General features: G+C 41.3%; 2 pseudogenes; one reads left to right on the top strand and one right to left on the bottom strand.

Moving 5' to 3' along the window:
* Positions 1 to 581: 581 nt before the first annotated feature.
* LOC127674646 (polypyrimidine tract-binding protein 1-like) lies at positions 582 to 1,579 on the bottom strand (annotated as a pseudogene).
* Positions 1,580 to 1,838: 259 nt separating this feature from the next.
* LOC127674645 (transcriptional enhancer factor TEF-3-like) lies at positions 1,839 to 11,942 on the top strand (annotated as a pseudogene).
* The last annotated feature ends 6,993 nt before the right edge of the window (positions 11,943 to 18,935 follow it).

Here is an 18,935-nt window from a genome sequence, read left to right as displayed (position 1 = left end):
GTTTTGGGGTTTTTGTTTGAAGATGGTGTATAATGAAGGGACTAAAATTCTCCTCAATGATATAGAATCTGCCTTTTTTTCCTGAATCCTTTTCCATGCTTGTTGATTTTATAAATTGCATACTTTTAAACAATTTCTGGATTTAAAAGAAGGTCAAAATGGAATGTAAAAATACAAAGCAAAAACAAAAGTGAAGCATAATATGTCCATATCATAGAGAAATATATAATAATAAATGTTTACATTAAATAAAAGACATTCAAATAAACAGCCTAACTTCATAACCAGAGACTTAGAGAAAGGAGACAAAAACAACAAAGTAAACTCAGACTTAGCTAAAGGAAATAAAGAATAAAAATTGAGGCAAGTGGTGGTAGTAAACCCCTTTAGTCCCAGCACTTGGGAGGCATCAGCAGGCAGATCTCAGTTCAAGGCCAGCCTGGTCTACAGAGTGAGTTGCAAAACAGCAAGGGCTATAATAGAGAAACCTTGTCTTGAAATGCTAATTAACACACAAAACCAAGCAAAAACAAACAACAAACAAGACAAAAACAAAGTGAGGGGGAAAAAAGATAATTTTTATTGAACAGGATCTTCACCCATTGCACATCACAGTAGATACCAAAGAGAATAAAGAGGCTTTGGGGTCTGACTCTCTCAGAGATCAGGTTGCTGATCAAAGGATAGAATTCCCAGTATCTGCCAGCCCTGGAATAGCAATGTGGGCAGCAGCAGCAGCAGTGGGCGGGCAGCGGTGGAGGAGGCAGTGGCTGTGCCAGAGGTGGCGCCAAGGCCTGCAGCAGCAGCAATAGCAACTGTGGTAACAGCAGCAGCAGCAGCAGATGGAATGACCAGGGGAGATATGGCCCCATGGACATTAGGGACAGAGAGGGCAAAGGCTGCTGCCATGATCTGATCCAGTGAAGGCTGGCTGTCTCCAGAGGGCAGGGCAAGTCGAGTGTAATCTCTGCCCTTGTCATTGTTGCATTTGACATTGAGACTGGTGAGCTTGGAGAAGTTGATGCGCAGTGTGCAGCAGGCATTGTAGATGATCTGGCTATTCAGCGACAGCTTGGCATACTGGGTGCTCACAGCGTCAGCATACTCCAGCAGCGCCTGGAACTGATTGTTTTTGGTGAACTTCAGGACAGTGACAAAATTCGAGAAGATCTGGTGCAGCATGTCCAGGGTCACTGGGTAGAAATGGTTTTCCACAATGATCCTGAGCACTGGGCTCTACCTGCCTTTGCCATTCCTGCATCCACAGCAGCAGCGAAGGCTGCTAAGGCCAGGTTTCCAGATTTGGATAGAGTTAACCCCTTGCAGTGCTGCCTGGGCACATGCCTGATTGGGGGAGCTTTGTGGAGGGATAAGTAGATGGGCTATCCACGAAGCACTGGCACCCACCGACGTGTAGGTAGTCAACCATAGTATTGGCAGCCTCCTCTGTGTTCATTTCAATGAAAGCTTTATTCTTTCTCTCCAGCATAAGGAGGTTGGTAACCTTCCCTAAGGGCAGCCCCCCCCCGCCCCCGCAGACGGCATCCAGGCCCAAGCTGCATGGGAAGTCGGTACACATTAGATTTTCAAAGCATCAGAGCATGCAGGTGCCTCATGAGGGGCAAGAGGACCAGGGCCGGACCAAGGACTTTGGTAGCTCGCCACAGTACTGCTTCAAGAAACCAGGCTCCAAGAACTTTTAGAACATCTTTCCACCCTCATCTACCCTGCAACTGTCTCCAACATCCCACTCTGTGTCGGAGAAAGACTTCAAGAGCCTCTTCCCTAGCAATGGTGGTGAGGTCAAAGGCTTCAAATTCTTCCAGAAGGACTGCAAGATGACACTGATCCAGATGGGCTCTGTGGAGGAGGCAATGCAGGCGCTGATTGAACTGCACGACCATGACCTGGATGAGAACCACCACCTGCAAGTGCCCTTTTCCAAGTCCACCATCTGGGTGCCTGTGGGCCTGGAACAGCTTCCACCATTCCAGAAAAGCCACGTTAAAAATCAGCTGAACTGACCTTATAGGCCAGAGATTTTTTTAAAGAGAGATCAGTTTACCCACAGTGGCCCAGTCAGTCCTGCCATGAGGCTTTGAGGCACTCAGGTGTGAGGCCGCAGCAGTGCCCTTAATACAGCTGTTTTCTATCTCTTATTCTCTCATTCCCAGCTTCTCTCTTGGCCCTCTTGGGCTACCCTCCCCTCCCCCCTCCACGTGGTCATGGCTGGCCTCTGCTTCTCTACTTTCTTTCTCTCTGCTTTTCTCTGCCTCTACTATCCCTTTAATTCCCCTCCCCATGCTCTAAATAAACTCTATTCTATTCTAAAAAAAAAAAAAATACAGCTGTTTTCTGTTCTCTTGCATGCCTCACGGCCGTATGCTCACACTATAAGGTCACCAGTTGTCTCTAGACCTGCAGGTGAGCCAGGTGGCCAATAGGCCCCCCAATGCTGTGCAAGAGCAAGGTATACTCCCCTGCATTTTTATAATCAAGTGACATGATTCACCCATGTCCCTGGCCAGCCCAGAGGGCCCAAGCCGTCCTCAGCTGCCGAGCCTCATGTGACCTTTGTATTCTATTCTGTGTGGTCAGAGACACGTGTGCCTAGCACTATTTCCACTTGACCAAATACTTGAATCTTTTTCATTTATATGCAAGAGATATAGTTTTAAGTAACTTTTTATAGCAATAATACAGTTGTATGTGCGTACTCTAAGCTTCTATGTCCCCTGCGCTCCTTCCTTCCAGTGACCAACTTGCAGGTGGGCCCAGGCCAGAGCTGGAGAAAAGCTCTGAGACTTGTGGGTTTCTTTTTTCTTTTCTTTTCTTTTTTTTTCTTTATTATTATTATTATTGTTGTCATTGTTATTATTATTATTATTATTATTATTATTTTCTAAATTCTTTGTTTACATTCCCAATGCTTTCCCCTTTCCTGGTTCCCCCCTCCCCATATGTCCCATAAGCCTTCTCTCCATCCATTCTCCAATCACCTCCCTCCTTTTTCTCTGTCCTGGTACTCCCCTACAATGCTGGATCAGGCCTTTCCAGGATCAGGGCCCTCTCCTCTATCTTCAATTTTTGGACCAAAGTTTTGTTTTCTTCCCACCTCTGACTATGTCCGGTTGAGAGACTGACCTCTAGGCCTTAATGTCACTCCCGGATACCCTGACCTTTAGGCCTTAATGTCCCTCCCAGATACCTACCTCTATTCTATCCTGTTTCTATGGGAGGAGTCCCTGCACCTTGGTTCTGTGAAAGGCATGAAAGAGTGTAAACATTCATGATTTTATACCTGTGGAGCTGAGACAGTACAGCAATTTTTATGGTAACAGATGTATATTTTGGTAATGACTACATGCTCAGTATTGTCCTGGGGCTAGCCACATCTACCCCATCCCAGATGGTGTATTGGTGGTGGTGGTGGTGTGGGGGTAATGGACCTTTCTATTAAAGCAGTTTTATAACCTAAAAAAAGGAAAAAAAAAGATCAACAGTAGTGTGTGTCTGTGTGTGTGTGTGTGTATGTGTGTGTGTGTGTGTGTGTGTGTGTGTGTGTGTATGTATGTGTGCTAAAGGAAGTTACTAACAAATCCTCCAGGCACAAGAAACCTCATTTATAATGTTTTGGTTAGTATAGCCTAAATGACTTGCCAAATAATATAGACTATCTATGTAGCCCTTGGCTTTCTCTGAGGGATTGAGGATAAGTCCTCCTTGCTGAAGACATTTCACACTTAATACACAACAATCAGATGATTCAAACTGGATTTGACCTGGAAGTCTCTTTCTTTTTTTCTAGCATTCATGGCACCAGAAAATAATTTGCAAGCTGCCAAGGGAGGGACTGTCCAACACAACTGCAACTTCTATGAGCCACCACAATAAGCAACAGGGCAGTACACCTGTAAATGGATAGTAAGTGGCAATCATATGTTTGTGGCTATCAACAGTTATCTAACTGGACCTAAGGCCCACTAAGCAGGAGATAAATAATGCTTGGAACTGAAAATCTAGCTGGCCTCCTCATAATAGTGGGGTTATAAACCTTAGAAAAGAATCTACCAACACAGCTTTGCTAAACCAGAGTAATTCCTTGCTACATTCTAAATCTTGTCCTTACACTTATAGACAAGTGTAGCTACCAGCAAAAGTCTTATTTTTTTTTTACCAGCAAAGAATTCTCTTGTTACAGCAGATGGATAATATCAAAGAAAGCCACAATTGGACACAAAGCACATCTCAATAAATTATGGAGAGTCCAGCCCCGGTGTATTCATCAACATCATAGTCCCTGTGTCTATGGCTTGGAGAATGTTTAAAAAAAGAGGGTAGAAAAATTGTGAAAGCTATAATGCTAAGAAGTTTACTGTGAAGCACTCCTAGAAATTTTAAGTGTCCAATTCCTAGATAAAGAACTTCAGACAACTAATGACTGCTGGGAACAGTGTTGGTCTCTCCCAGGGACAGTTCACTTTATTGGTAGTCTAATGCAGAGCAGTCAACCCTGAAATCATATGCACATACAACCAAACTGGACTCAATAGGTGGAATTTATATATTTGTACAATAATAATCCAACAAAAAGACTATCAACATGAGAGGAAGGAGACATGGAAAGGGCTGGAGGTAAGAAAGGGAGGGGAAATGGGATATTATTCTACTTTAATTAAAATGTTTTAAATAAAATTAATGTTTATTTTAACCATAAGAAACCTGTTTTTTTTTATAATCACAATTAACAAATACCTAACTAGATGAAAATAAAATTCCTAAGGAAAAAAGATGTGGAAAAAACTTATGTTCCAGAAATTAAAAGATCCATAGGAAACTAATATGAAGGTTAAAGGACAACATATTGCATAATCTAGAACAAATTAATACATTGACCCAAATAACTTTTCAAGACCAAATTAAGAAAACTAGAAAATTTTAATTGAATGATAAAATATTAGGAGATTAAATGTGCAATTGATATCCTCACAGCAAAGAAACTCCCTGGATAAAACGGTTTCATGGATTAATTCTATAAAATATTTAAAGAAGAATTGATAGCAAACATTTCCATTTTTATTTTAAAATATCAAACCCTTTTCCACATTTTTCCTTTATCTAATTACACGTATCTCTACTTACCCAACTATGTTTTTTTCTCTCTTTAAAAAGAAGCAAAAATATAAGAATTGTACAAAACATCCCCCAAACCAAAAATGAAATCCAAAATAAATAAGAAAAGACCAAGCAGACAAAATAATTCCCCAAAAAAGCAAAATGAAGCAAAAATATCCATAAAACTACCCTTGACTTTGTTTTGTATTGTCCATCTATTGCTGTTTACGGGGCCTCTCCTAAAGTATAATACCAAGCTTTCTTAAACTTGATCAGAAATGATGAGAAGAAACAAATGCTGTTAATTTTATGAGGCCAGAATCACCCGGATATAAAAGCCAGATACAGACATTACAAGAAAAGAAAACTGCAAACTCATGAATGTGAATACAAAAATCTCTTCATTAAACTACCAGCAAACCAATTTCAGCAGCACAGGACAAGATTATATACCATAATCAAATGGTACTTATTTATGAAAAGTGAACTTTGCTAAGGTATTCAATGTGAAATATTATAGTAAGAACATTCAAATTGGGCCTCAAGAGATGGCTCAGTGGTTAAGATTGTGCACTGCTCTTGCAGAGGACCCGGATTTTGTTCTTAGCACCTACATGGGATGAGCCTAATTCTAAGGGGTCAAACACTTCTGGCTTCCAGAGGTACCTGTACTTGTGTGTGTGTGTGTGTGTGTGTGTGTGTATGTGTGTGTGTGTGTGTGTGTGTATACACCCCACAGAATTTAAAAAAACAAATGAAAACTGAAATTCACATTAATTATTCATTAAATACAGAAAACATATTTGATATGTATAGAACTTTTTCATAAAAGTCATAAGTGAGTCATAAAAGCAAATTGTCTCAACAAAAATTTATCATCTACAGCAGTTTCACGGCATAACTAATAAGGGAAAACTGCAAGGTTTTCTACCTAGATCTAGAGCAAAACAAGAAAAATATATTCTCATAACTTATAAATCATTAAATATTGGGATGACTAGCCATTATTATTATTAAATAATGTTGTTGTTAATAATGTTATTAATAAATAATAATAATGATAGTAATAATAATGAGAGGAACAGATCTCTGTGAGTTCAAGGTCAGCCTGGTCTACACAGTTAGATCATGCCTCAAAATGAATATAGAAAAATAAACAGATAAGTTCAAAACAGTTGCCTAATTGAAAAAGAAAAACTAAAGTTATCCCTTTTGGCAAAAGACAAGGTAGTCCATAAAAAAAAAAAAAAAATGCCCAATTGAGTCGAGATCTCTTCCAACAGGTATAGCAATGTGAACATAACTGGGTGGATCTAAACACAGACAAGTGTCTGAGAGATGTATGGGTTAGATTTCATAAACCACTCCTCCTCTAATAGAGAAGATGGAATTTACATCTAGATAAGTCAATGGTAAGAAAATTTTCATGAAACTTCCATGATCTTGCAGGGTAGATTATTGCCATAACACTGCAGGCACTGGAGTGGGAAGACCTAAGAGTTCCCTGCCCAGAAACCAGGGCTGCTACACTGGCAGTGAGTAAATCAATTTCAGTTTTATATATATAATTTTCTATATTCTTTGTTTACATTCCAAATGATTTCCCCTTTCCCAGATCCCCCCTCCCCATATGTCCCATAAACCTTCTTCTCTCCACCCATTCTCCAATCACCTTCCTCCTTTTTCTCTGTCCTTATATTCCCCTCCAATGCTAGATCAATCCTTTCCAGGATCAGGACCCTCTCCATACTTCTTCATGGGAGTCATTTGTTATGCGATTTGTGCCTTGGGTATTCAGGGCTTCTGGGCTAATTAATATCCACTTATCAGAGATTACATTCCATGTGTATTCTTTTGTGATTGGGTTACCTCACTTAGGATGATATTTTCCAGATCAAACCATTTGCCCCCAAAAAATTGTGAATTCATTGTTTCTAATTGCTGAGTAGTATTCCGTTGTGTAAATATACCACATTTTCTGTATCCATTCCTCCTTTGAGGGGCATCTGGGTACTTTCCAGCTTCTGGTTATTATAAATAAGGCTGCTATGAACATAATGGAGCATGTGTCTTTATTGCATGCTGGGGAATCCTTTGGGTCTATGCCCAGGAGAGGTATACCAGGGTCCAATAGAAAATCACTCAATAACTTTGGCTTCTTTAATGATGGCACTAGTTCTTTGTCCGGTCTGCTGCTGGCTTTCTTACTCAACTTAACCTTGATCTCTGTAGTTTTCATTATTGGCATAAAACACCATTTCCCTGAATATTGCTTGCATACCAATATGCAAAACTCTAATTAAACCCACGAAAACCAAGCTGCCTCATGGTTGCATACAAATAATTAATCAGTGTTTAGGAACATGAATGAAAATCAATTTAACATTTTACTTCAGCCTTTTGATCACCTTTCAGTAGGGAGGAGGGTTATTCACCCTACACCACATAAACAGCAGCTGCCCTCCAAACCCTGTCGACTTTGCAAGGCTCTCTCTATATCTATATAATATCTATCTATCTATCTATCTATCTATCTATCTATCTATCTATCTATCTATCTATCTATCTGTCTGTCTGTCTGTCTGTCTGTCTGTCTGTCTGTCTGTCTGTCTGTCTGTCAGTCTGTCTGTCTGTCTGTCTGTCTGTCTGTCTGACTGACTATTGAATAAAAGCATATTGTGAGATTTGATTTGTAAAAAAATGTTCTAGAATGTGACTTGAAATCCCTTCTTTTGGAGAGCAAATAGTTATCATTTTTGATAAGGTCCAACTAAGAAATTTTTTCTTTTATACTGTAGGCTTTAAATATGTTATCATCAATAGGCAATATCAGGACTTATATTATCTGTGGTGTGATCCTCCTGCTTCGTCCTTCCAGGAACCGAGAGTACAAGCATGAACCACAAAGCCCAGCCCCTCTTCAATTACATGTGTCAGAAATTTGCATCTTCTTTTCCCACCACTTAACCTCGTTATATCGAATTGATTGATTATATGTATTTATTGATTGTGTTTATATTTTAATAACATACTTTGTATTTTGAGTTTCATTAAATTAAACTTTCTTGTGTTTGTATTTATTTGCATCTATTTTTCTTTTCCTCTATTTCTTTTCTGCTTAAAATCTCTCTTTTTCTTCTTTGAAAATTAAGTGTATCAGTGTTTCCTGATTTGTCTGTGAGTTGCTGAAAATACTAGTCTCCAAGTGAATGTTGAATTTCGTTATTTATAACAGTTTTGCGTCATTGTATTCTTGTATGTAAACACTAAACACATTGGGGTTATTTTTAATGAATTTACCTTTTATCTGTACTATTGGCAGTTTTTTTTCTATTCTGCTTTATCTGATATTAACATATTTACTCAAGTGTCCTCTTTATTACTGTTAACATCATATAGTTTTCTCTATTCTTTCATTTTGTATCTCTGTGTGTTCTTTATTTTTATGTATATGGGTGTTTTGCCTGCATGCATGCACATTTACCACATGTGCCTAGTAGTTTTGGATGTAAGAAGAGGATGTAAGGTTCCCTGAACCAAGAATTACACATACTGGAATAACAACCAGCACTTTGACTACTGAACCAACTCTCTAGCTCCCTTTTTGTGTTTTTTTTTTTCTTTTTTTGACTGTTGTATTATATTTTATTTTTTATTGAATATGATCTTCATTTACATTTCAAATGCTAAAACCTTTCCCTGCTCCCCCCTCCCTGAAAATCCCCAATCCCTCTTCCCACCCCCTGCCTCCACTTATATGTCCCTCCACCTGACCCACTCCCACCTCCCCCCTTCAATTTCCCTTTGTTGGGTCATCTATGGAGCCTTCACAGGACCTCCCACTGATGCCAGACAAGGCATTCCTCTGCTACACTTTTGACTGGAACCATGTGTACCCTTTTGTGTTCTTAATAGTGGTCATGTTGTAGAAATATGGTTTTGCATATCTCAAGCTCTAAAAATATTCTTCTCATTTATTTAAAATATTAAAACATTTAAAGTCATGGTTTTAAGATAACATTATCTATTGAACAGTTTATTGCAAAAGGCATGCTTTCATAATTATCTATAATTTTAGTTTCTCTCTCCCTCTCTCCCCCTCTCTGTCTTCTATTAAGCTATTTGCTTACTTTCCTCCATTGGAAGTCTTGTCTAGTTACAGGTGATTGCCTGGTACAGGCTCCATATACCCTCATTGCTTGACTCTTAGTATCACCCTCAGAGACTCCTGGGAGTTTGCATTGTCCTGGGTTTCTAGCTCTTTACAGAGATGCTCCCCCATCTAGTTATCTTCTCTAGTGTTCACTGAATCCTCCCATCTCATTCCACCTTTTCCCATCTCAACTCCATTCCCCAACCAGTCCTGTCTCCCCATTCTCCTGCTACTTCTAATGTATTTTACCTTCTCTTCTAATGTATTTCACCTTCTCTGTGAGATTCAAGTTTGCCCCCTTGGTCATTCCTTGTTACTTAGCTTCTTTGAACCTATAGTTTGTAGCATGGTTATCTTGTATTTTCAAAATTCTTATATTTTCTGTAGATTTCCTGGTTTGTTTGTTTCATTTCTTTTTTGTTTAAAGTTTTTTCTTTTTATTAGATATATTAGATATATTATTTGTTTACATTTCAAATGTCCTCTTTCCTGGTTCCCCACCCCCACCCCCAGAAAATCCCATGAGGCATCTCCCCTCCCCCTGTTCTCCAATCAACCCTCACCCACTTCCCTGTCCTGTCATTGCCTTTCACTACTGCATCCAGCCTTTCCAGGACCAAGGGCCTCTCCTCCCTTTGATGCCCAACAAGGCCATCCTCTGTTGCCTATGCATCTGGAGCCATGGGTAACAGCATGTGTACTCTCTTGTTGGTGGTTTAGTTCCTGGGAGCTCTGGGAGTACTGGGTGATTCATATTGTTGTTCCTCCTATGGGGCTGAAAGCTCTTTCTGCTTCCTGGGTCCTTACTCTAGCTCCCCCATTGGGACCTGTGCTCAGTTCAATGCCTGGCTGAGAGTGTCCCCCTCTGTATTTATCATGCAACAATGAATTCATGACATTCTTGGGAAAATGTGTGTAACGGGAGAATGTCATCCTGAGTGAGGTAACCCAATTACAAAAGAACACAAATGATATGCACTCACTGATAAGTGGATATTAGCCCAGAAGCTTGGAATACCCAAGACACAACATATCAAATGATACCCAAAAAGAAGGAAGAACAAAGTATGGATACTCTGGTCCTTCTTAGAAGGGGGAACAAACAGAGCAAGTTCCAGGACAGCCAGAGTTATACAGAGAAACCCTGTCTCAAAAAGAAAAAAAAAATGAAAATTTAGCCCTTGACTGGCTGTTCACCAGTCCACGGACATCTCACTACCTCCTTCATCTTGGCTGGAAGATCTACTCCTAACGTGGATCTGTGAGATAGGAAGAAACACCTCTAATCTGGGTCATGCCTTTTTCTGGAGATGGATATAAGTATATTGAAGAGGGAAGTTTTTTCTTTGCCTGATTACTTCATCTCCCTGGCAAGCATACTTCTTTAGGATTCCAGCATATACCAAAAACCAGCAGATACCTTCAGCCTTGTGGACTGAAGCATTCATGGGCATCCATTGCTGGATTAGCTGGACAGCAGCCTGTCTAATGGGAGCTCCTCCAAGCTGAGCCTTGGAGGACAAGGCTGGCACCATTACCTCCAAGGAGTGGAGCTCTCCGGACTCTGCTGAGGGGAGCAGCATCTCTGGGGGCAGCCATGCACTGGACAAGTCCATTGACAATGACACAGAGGGTGTATGGAGCCCTGATATTAAGCAAAGCTTCCAGGAGGCACTGGTCATTTACCTACCTTGTGGCCACCACAAAATCATCCTATCAGAAGAAGGCAACATGTATGGTCGCAATGAGCGGATCGCACACTTTATTAAGCTCCAGACAGGGAAAACATGCACAAGGATGCAGGTCTCCAGCCACATTCAGGTGCTTGCCCATCAAAAAGCCTGGGAGATCCAGGCCAAACTCAAGTTTTGACAAGGCCAACCTGGAACATCCTATGTGAAACCTTTCTCTCAAAACACCTACACTGTCCAGCCTCTGCTGCCTCTGCCAGGCTTCAAGTCTCCTGCAGGGCGCACCCTATCACCCTCTGCACTGCTGGCTCCTTCATGGCAAGGCTGCAGCATAGCGAGCTCCAAGATCTGGATGTTGGAGTTCTCTGCTTTCCTGGAGTGCGAGCAAGATCTCGACACATACAACAAGCACCTGTTCATGCACATCAGCCAGTCAAGCCCAAGCTACAGTGACCCCTAACTCGAAACCGTGGACATCCGCCAGATCTATGACAAGTTCCCAGAGAAGAAGGGAGATCTCAAGGAGCTCTTTGAACAGGGGCCCTCTGATGCCTTCTTCCTTGTGAAGTTCTGGGAAGACCTCAATACCAACACTGACGATGAGGGCAGTGCCTGCTATGGGGTCTCCAGCCAGTACGAGAGCCCAGAGAACATGATTAATACCTGTTCTACTAAGGTCTGCTTATTTGGCAAGCAAGTGATGGAGAAAGTTGAGACAGAGTATACTTGCTATGAGAATGGCCACTATTTGTACAGCATTCCCCGGTCCCCTCTCTGTGAGTACAGGATCAACTTTTATCCACAAGCTGAAGCACTTACCCCAGAAGTACATGATGAACAGCGTGCTGGAGAACTTCACCATCTTGCAGGTGGTCACCAACCTAGACACACAAGAGACCTTGCTGTGTATCACATATGTCTTTGAAGTTTCAGCCAGTGAACCCGGGGCTCAGCATCACATCTACTGGCTTGTGAAAGAATGAGAGACTTGGAGAGCAATGGTGGGGGGGGGGTGGGGGGCAAGTCCAGGAAATGGGGACCTGGGAGGAAATCTTCAGGGACAGACCCTGGAAGTGTCAAGAGAGCTAACTAAGCAGAGTTTCCAGTTCTCTTCTTACCAGGAGCAAGCTGCCTAATCTTGCAGTGCTCAACCCCCCCCAATAAACCCAAGTTGTCAAATATTTTCAGAGAAGCTGGTTTGGCCTGTATGAGCCCAGAAGGGCAGGGGAGAAGGGGCACCAGGTGGCAAACTGGAAGTAATGCCCAGAGGAGCTCCAGGATGGACAAGGAACCAGAACTCCAGTTGACTCAACCAGGCATATCACTGAGCCACCAAAGCTCAAGACACCATGGTCCCTTCTCAATTGCTGGAACCCTGCACTCTTGATGATGGTCACACTGCTGGCCTTGAGGACAGATGGAAAGTGGTAGGTCACATGCCTGGAGATGCTGTGCATGACTTTCTGTACACTGTCTGTCTGCCCTACCATCAATGCCTGAGAATGCCTATGGCTGAAGGTCTCGCCCCTGCAAATGGGGCTGGATTTAGGTGTGACTCCAATGTAGTTGTTGGAGGGAGACTGGGTGAGAACTACTCTGGTGGCTTTGTTCCTTCTGCAGTGGCCCTGCAGGGGCTCTAGACTGAAGCAAAGCTTAGAGGTAAGGCCTCCTGCTTCAGGGCCAACATTCTCAGCTGCCTGACCTCCACAGGCTCATCAGCTTCTAATAAGTCCGCTTTCTTCTCTGCTCAGCACTGAAGAGGGGAGGATGTCTGTAAAGTGCCTGCATCTTGCAGTGCTAGTTAACTAATCTAATCCTCAGCCCCTTGCTTCTCTCCCTCTGGAAGAACTGGATCTCTTTCTCTGCTGCCTTCTCAAGGTTTTCTGGTGTGTTTCCCCAGTTGGAGTCAGTTCTAGCAGTCTGGAGCCTCAGAAAAAGGATATAACCTGGGCGTGTTTGTGTGTACCCAGGACTCAGGGATGCATTTGTGAGGATGCAGAAATGGGCAGGACAGCATTGTGGGGATGCTACGGAGGTGAAGGACAAGGACTCTAGAGTCAGTCTAGCCTGACTTTGGTGTATAACCTTTTAAAAAAATATTGTGGTGCCTTAGTTTCCCCATCTGTAAAATGGGTATAATATTCACCTACCTAGTGAATGGACAGTGCCTCTCACAGTACCGAGCACATCCACATGTTCAATAAATATGCATTGGTATCAAAAAAAAAAAAAAGGAAAAAGAAGGGGGAACAAAATACCCATAGGAGGAGATACAACAGAGTCTGAAGGAAGGACCATCCAGAGACTATGCCACTCAGGGATCCATTCCTTATACAGTTATAAAACCCAGACACTATTGTGGATGCCCACAAGTGCTTGCTGACAGGAAGCGGATATAATTGTCACCTGGGAGGTTCTGCTAGTACATGTTTTTTTTTTCTTTTCATTTCAACTTAGTATTTGTATCAACTTATTGCCAAATTCAACAATTCCTTCTCTGGCCATTAGTATAGCAAAGGTAATCTATTTTGTTGGAAAAATATTTATTAATCATTTGAGCTTTTTAAAATTGTAATTTCAGCATATTTATTCTCCATTCCTCCTCCAATATCTACCCTCTCCATCCTCACCAACCTGTACACTCAGCTTTGACATTTCTTCTTTTCTTTTTTCCTTACTGATTTCAGATTTTGTTTCTCAGCAAGTCTTGTGAGTAGATCCTGGAACTTCTTTGGAGCCATGCCATTAAAATAAACTGACTCTCTCTTACATAAGCTATCAGATGCCAGTATCTCCTCAACTAGTGGTGAAATTTTGCACCCACCTTCTCTCCCTCTATCCTGGAGGGTTGCACATGCTGCACATGCTAGCACAGTCACTGTGAGTTCATATGTGCAACTTTCCTGTTGTGTCTTGCCAAGGTCATCTAACACCTCAACTTTTACAGTCTTTCTTCCCCCCTCTTCCAGAAGAGCCTTGAGCACTGTGAGGAAGAGAAAAGTTTCTGCAATCATATCTAGAACTCTACCTTTTGTCTTCATTGTTTCTTAGAAACTCTCTCCCCCTCTCTCTCTCCCTCTCTCTCTCCCTCTCTCTCTCCCTCTCTCTCTCTCTCTCTCTCTCTCTCTCTCTCTCTCTCTCTCTCTCTCTCTCTCTGTCTCTCTGCTTATAGCACCCATCTCGTTGCTGCTTTTATATTTTCCATTAAAATCTCATTACTTAATAATCACTGTTATTTTAAATTCTCTAATTAGTCCAAGCTCTATGTTGTACCTTATTCTTTTGTCTTGCTTAATTTGTGTCTCCAGAACATATATTTCCTTTTCTTTCTCACAAAGCCCTGTATTTTACTGTTGTTACTGTGTTTGAACATTAAACATGATGCATTGAGCCTTTATTGTGATAACTTATGCTAATGTGTATAGAATTGGATTGGGCTTAATGCTTTGTTTATAAATGATTAGTTCCTCAATTGTCTTTGCTATTTAGTTTTCTTGACTTTGTGATCTCTGTGTACTTCTCAGTAATCCTCTATAACGTAACACGTTAAGCTGTAACCCAGTCTTGCAAACTGCGGCATACTGCAGGCTTATTAGAATTTTAAGATGTAAGAAGATATGGCCTTCACAATGTTCCAAGTAAATAGAAATTCCTCAGTGAAGTTATGCCACTGACCACTGATCTACATTAGTGTTTCCTTTTTGCCAAGTTCCAATTCCTCTTTACTGTGACTAAAAGCCTAAGTGAGGGACTGGGGTGAGAGAAATATCATTCTTCTGGATTTATTCTAATACCTCTTTTTTTTCAAAGAGTGGCCTTGCTGAAGGAGAATGATAGAGATATAGGGCATTGTCACTTTTCTTTGACTTCTATCCAGACCATTGTAGGACATCGTTGGCTCTTCAATATGACATAATAGTGAGGTTCAGTTTCTGGATATGAATCATATGAGGGCCTCACTAAAATTGTGATTGGCATTTGTTTCTCCTTATCCCATTTATATAATACTAAGTAGTCAACCCTAAACACACACACACACACTCACACACACACACACATACACACACACACTCACTCACACTCACACTCACACACACACACACACACACACACACACACACACACACACACACACAAGCAACACTGAGCAGATTCAGTAGGTTACATGTATGTATTGGTTTGTTAATATATGCAATAATTATAAGTAAAGAAAAAGACACCTTGAATTTGAGGGGGCCAGGGTGGGGAACATGGATCTTCACTGTACATCACTGTAGATGCCAAAGAGAAGACAGAGTCTTTGGGGTGTGACTCTCTCAGAGTTCAGGTTGCTGACCAAAAGGAGGAGCAGGAGGTAAGGAAGTATAATTATGCAATTATATACATATATGTATGTATGACTTTTATGTGCACATGTGTTGTGCCTGTGAAAATTTGTGCATCATATGAATGCCTGGTAAATAACAGAGCCAGAATAGGCCATTGGCCCCTTGCAAGTAGAATGTTGGGCAATTGTCTGCTGCCCAACATGGACTCTAGAAAATTGATCATAGGTCCTCTGAAAGAGCAGCAAGCATTTTTATTCACTGTGCAACCTCTCCAGCTCCTAATTATATTTTCATTAAGTTTTTAAATAGTTGTTCAAGGTTTATGGTTTATAATATAAATATCTGCAACTTAGTTATGAAGAGAAGATTTGTAAATGTGCATTTGTATTATAATATTAAATTATTTTGTTTGCACAAAGGAGTTTAAGAGACATGTGCTCCAATATGTTCATAGCAGCTTTATTCATTATAGCCAGAAAATAGAAGTAACCCAGATGTCCCTCAATTGAAGAATGGATACAGAAAATATAGTACATCTAAGCAATGGAATATTATTCAGCTATTTAAAACAAGGACATCAAGAATTTCACAGGAAAATTGATGGGACTAGAGAATATACTGAGTGAAGTAATCCAGAATGAAAAAGACATGCATGGGATGTACTCACTGATAAGTGGATATTTCCCCAAAAATTCAGAATACCCATGACATATCCCCACAGACCCAAACAAGTTTTACAAGAAGGAAGACCCAAGTGAAAATGTTTGAATCCCAGTTAGAATTGGGAATAAAATGGTAATGGGGGGTAGGGAATAGGAGGAACCTGGGTAAGAAATGAGAGGGCCAGGGAAGTAAGGGGACAAGATCAGGCATGGATAGAGACAGGAGAGAGACCCAGAAATCAGTCTGGTGGTTCCTCAGAAAACTGGGCATGATAATTCTGGAGGACCCTGCTATACCACTCCTAGGCATATACCACCCAGAGGATTCCCCAGTATGTAATAAGGACACATGCGCCACTATGTTCATAGCAGCCTTATTTATAATAGCCAGAAGCTGGAAAGAACCCAGATGTCCCTCAATGGAGGAATGGATAGAAAATGTGGTATATATATACACAATGGAATACTACTCAGCAATTAAAAATAATGAATTCATGAAATTCTTAGGCAAATGGTTGGAACCAGAAAATACTGTCCTAAGTGAGGTAATCCAATCACCAAAGAACACACATGGAATGCAGTCACTGATAAGTGGATATTAACACAGAAACTCTGAATACTCAAGACATAACTCACATATCAAATTATTCCCAAGAAGAAGGAAGGAGAGGGCCCTGGTCCTGGAAAGGCTTGATGCAGCAATGTAGGTGATTGCCAGGACAGAGAAGCAGAAGGGGTATGATTGGGGAATGGCCAGAGGGAAGAGGGCTTATGGGACTTATGGGGAGAGGGTAACCGTGAAAGGGGAAAATATTTGGAATGTAAACAAAGAATATAGAAAAGAAAAAGAAAGAAAAAGAAAGTGACCCATAGTCTGGAGATCTGTGCTATGGGCAAGGTCATATCAGCTCCTACAACCAAGATCAGAGATTCCTAATAATCTAAATGACTCTGATATTATCTATATAGCCAGAGGTTACGTCAAGCTCCTACAAATAGTGCCAGAGGTGGCAAATAGTAGAAATGATCTCTATACTGTCTTGATTATAGAGATAAGGCCAGACCCCTCCTTAGATCCTGAAACCAATACAGGTAGTCTATCTCTAGAACCCATCCTCCTGAAGAAATGACATGTACTATGAATTGACATTCTCTGTGATTATGCTTTATTGTGCTCAGGGGATTGTACCAGAAATACTTTTCTTTCAAATTTAGAGTGTTTTTAAGCCTGTTGGGGATAAACCACCTCACATCAGACTCTAGAAGTCTTGATCCAGGTTGATGAAGTTAATCTGAACTAAGTTTTTTTCATATATTTTCTTTATTTACATTTCAAATATTATCCCCTTTCCTTGTTTCCCCTCTGAAAAGCCCCAGTACCACCCCACCCCATCCCCGCCCCCTGCTCAACAACCCTCCCACTCCCTCTTCCTTGTACTGGTATTCCCCTATACTGGGGCATGTAGCCTTCACAGGACCAAGTGCTTCTCTTCTCATTGATGTCCAACAAAACCATCCTCTACATAGGTAGCTAGAGCCATGGGTCCCTCCATGTGTACTCTTTGGTTGGTAGTTTAGTGGGATGTGTGGGGGTACTGGTTGGTTCATATTGTTCCTCCTATCGACCTGCAAACCCCTTCAGCTCCTTGGGTCCTTTCTCTCTTTTTTTGATATTTTTTTGTATTCAATATAGTTTTTATTTACATTTCAAATGATTTCCCCCTTTCTGGCTACCCACTCCCTGAAAGTCACATGGGCCCCCTTCCCTCCCCCTGTTTTCCCACCCACCCCTTCCCACTTCCCTGTTCTGGTTTTGCCCTATACTGCTACACTGAGTCTTTCCAGAGCCAGGGGCCACTCCTCCGTTCTTCTTGTACCTCATTTGATGTGTGGATTATGTTTTGGGTATTCCAGTTTTCTAGGCTAATATCCACTTATTAGTGAGTGCATACCATGATTGATCTTTTGAGACCGGGTTACCTCACTTAGTTTGATGTTCTCCAGCTCCATCCATTTGTCCAAGAATTTCATGAATTCATTGTTTCTAGTCACTGAATAGTACTCCATTGTGTATATATACCTTGGGTCCTTTCTTTAGCTCCTCCATTTGGGACCCTGTGCTCAGTCCAATGGTTGGCTGAGAGTATCTACCTCTTTATTTGTAAGGCGCTGGCAGAGGTAACTATAGAATGCAGGCAGCTATATTAGGCTCCTGTCAGCAAGCACTTGTTGTGATCCACAATAGTATCAGGGTTTGGTAACTGTATATGGGATGGATCCCCAGGCAGGGCAGTCTCTAGATGGTCTTTCCTTCAGTATCTGCTCCACAATTTGTCTCTGTATCTCCTCCCATGGATATTTTGTTCCCCTTTCTAAGAAGGACCAACAATCCCACCAACAATGGAGGATCAACACTTTGGTCTTCCTTCTTCTTGAGATTCATGTGGGCTGTGAATTGTATCATGGGTATTTTGAGCTTCTGGAATAATATCCACTTATCAGTGACTGCATACCTTATGTCTCCTTTTGTGATTGGGTTACCTCACCCGGGATGATATTTTCCAGTTCCATCCATTTGCCTAAGAATTTCATGAAGTCATTATTTTTAATGGCTGAATAGTACTCCACTGTGTAAATGTACTACATTTTCTGAATCCATTCCTCTTCTGAGAGACATCTGGGTTCTTTCCAGCTTCTGGCTATTATAAATAAAGCTGCTATGAACACAGTGGGGCATGTGTCCTTACTACATGTAGGAGCATCTTCTGGGTATATGCCCAGGAGTGGTATAGTTGGGTCCACAGGTAGTACTATGTCAAATTTTCTGAGGGACCAGCAAACTGATTTCCAGAGTGTTTTTACCAGCTTGCAATCCCACCAGCAATGGAGGAGTGTTCCTCTTTCTCCACATCCTCTCCAGCATTTGCTGTCTCCTGAGTTTATCATCTTTGCCATTCTGAGGTAGAATCTCAGTGTTGTTTTGCTT

The sequence above is a fragment of the Apodemus sylvaticus genome, chromosome X, assembly GCF_947179515.1.
Source record: "Apodemus sylvaticus chromosome X, mApoSyl1.1, whole genome shotgun sequence".
NCBI classification, from domain to species: Eukaryota; Metazoa; Chordata; class Mammalia; order Rodentia; family Muridae; genus Apodemus; species Apodemus sylvaticus.
This window is presented reverse-complemented; position numbering and strand designations above follow the sequence as displayed.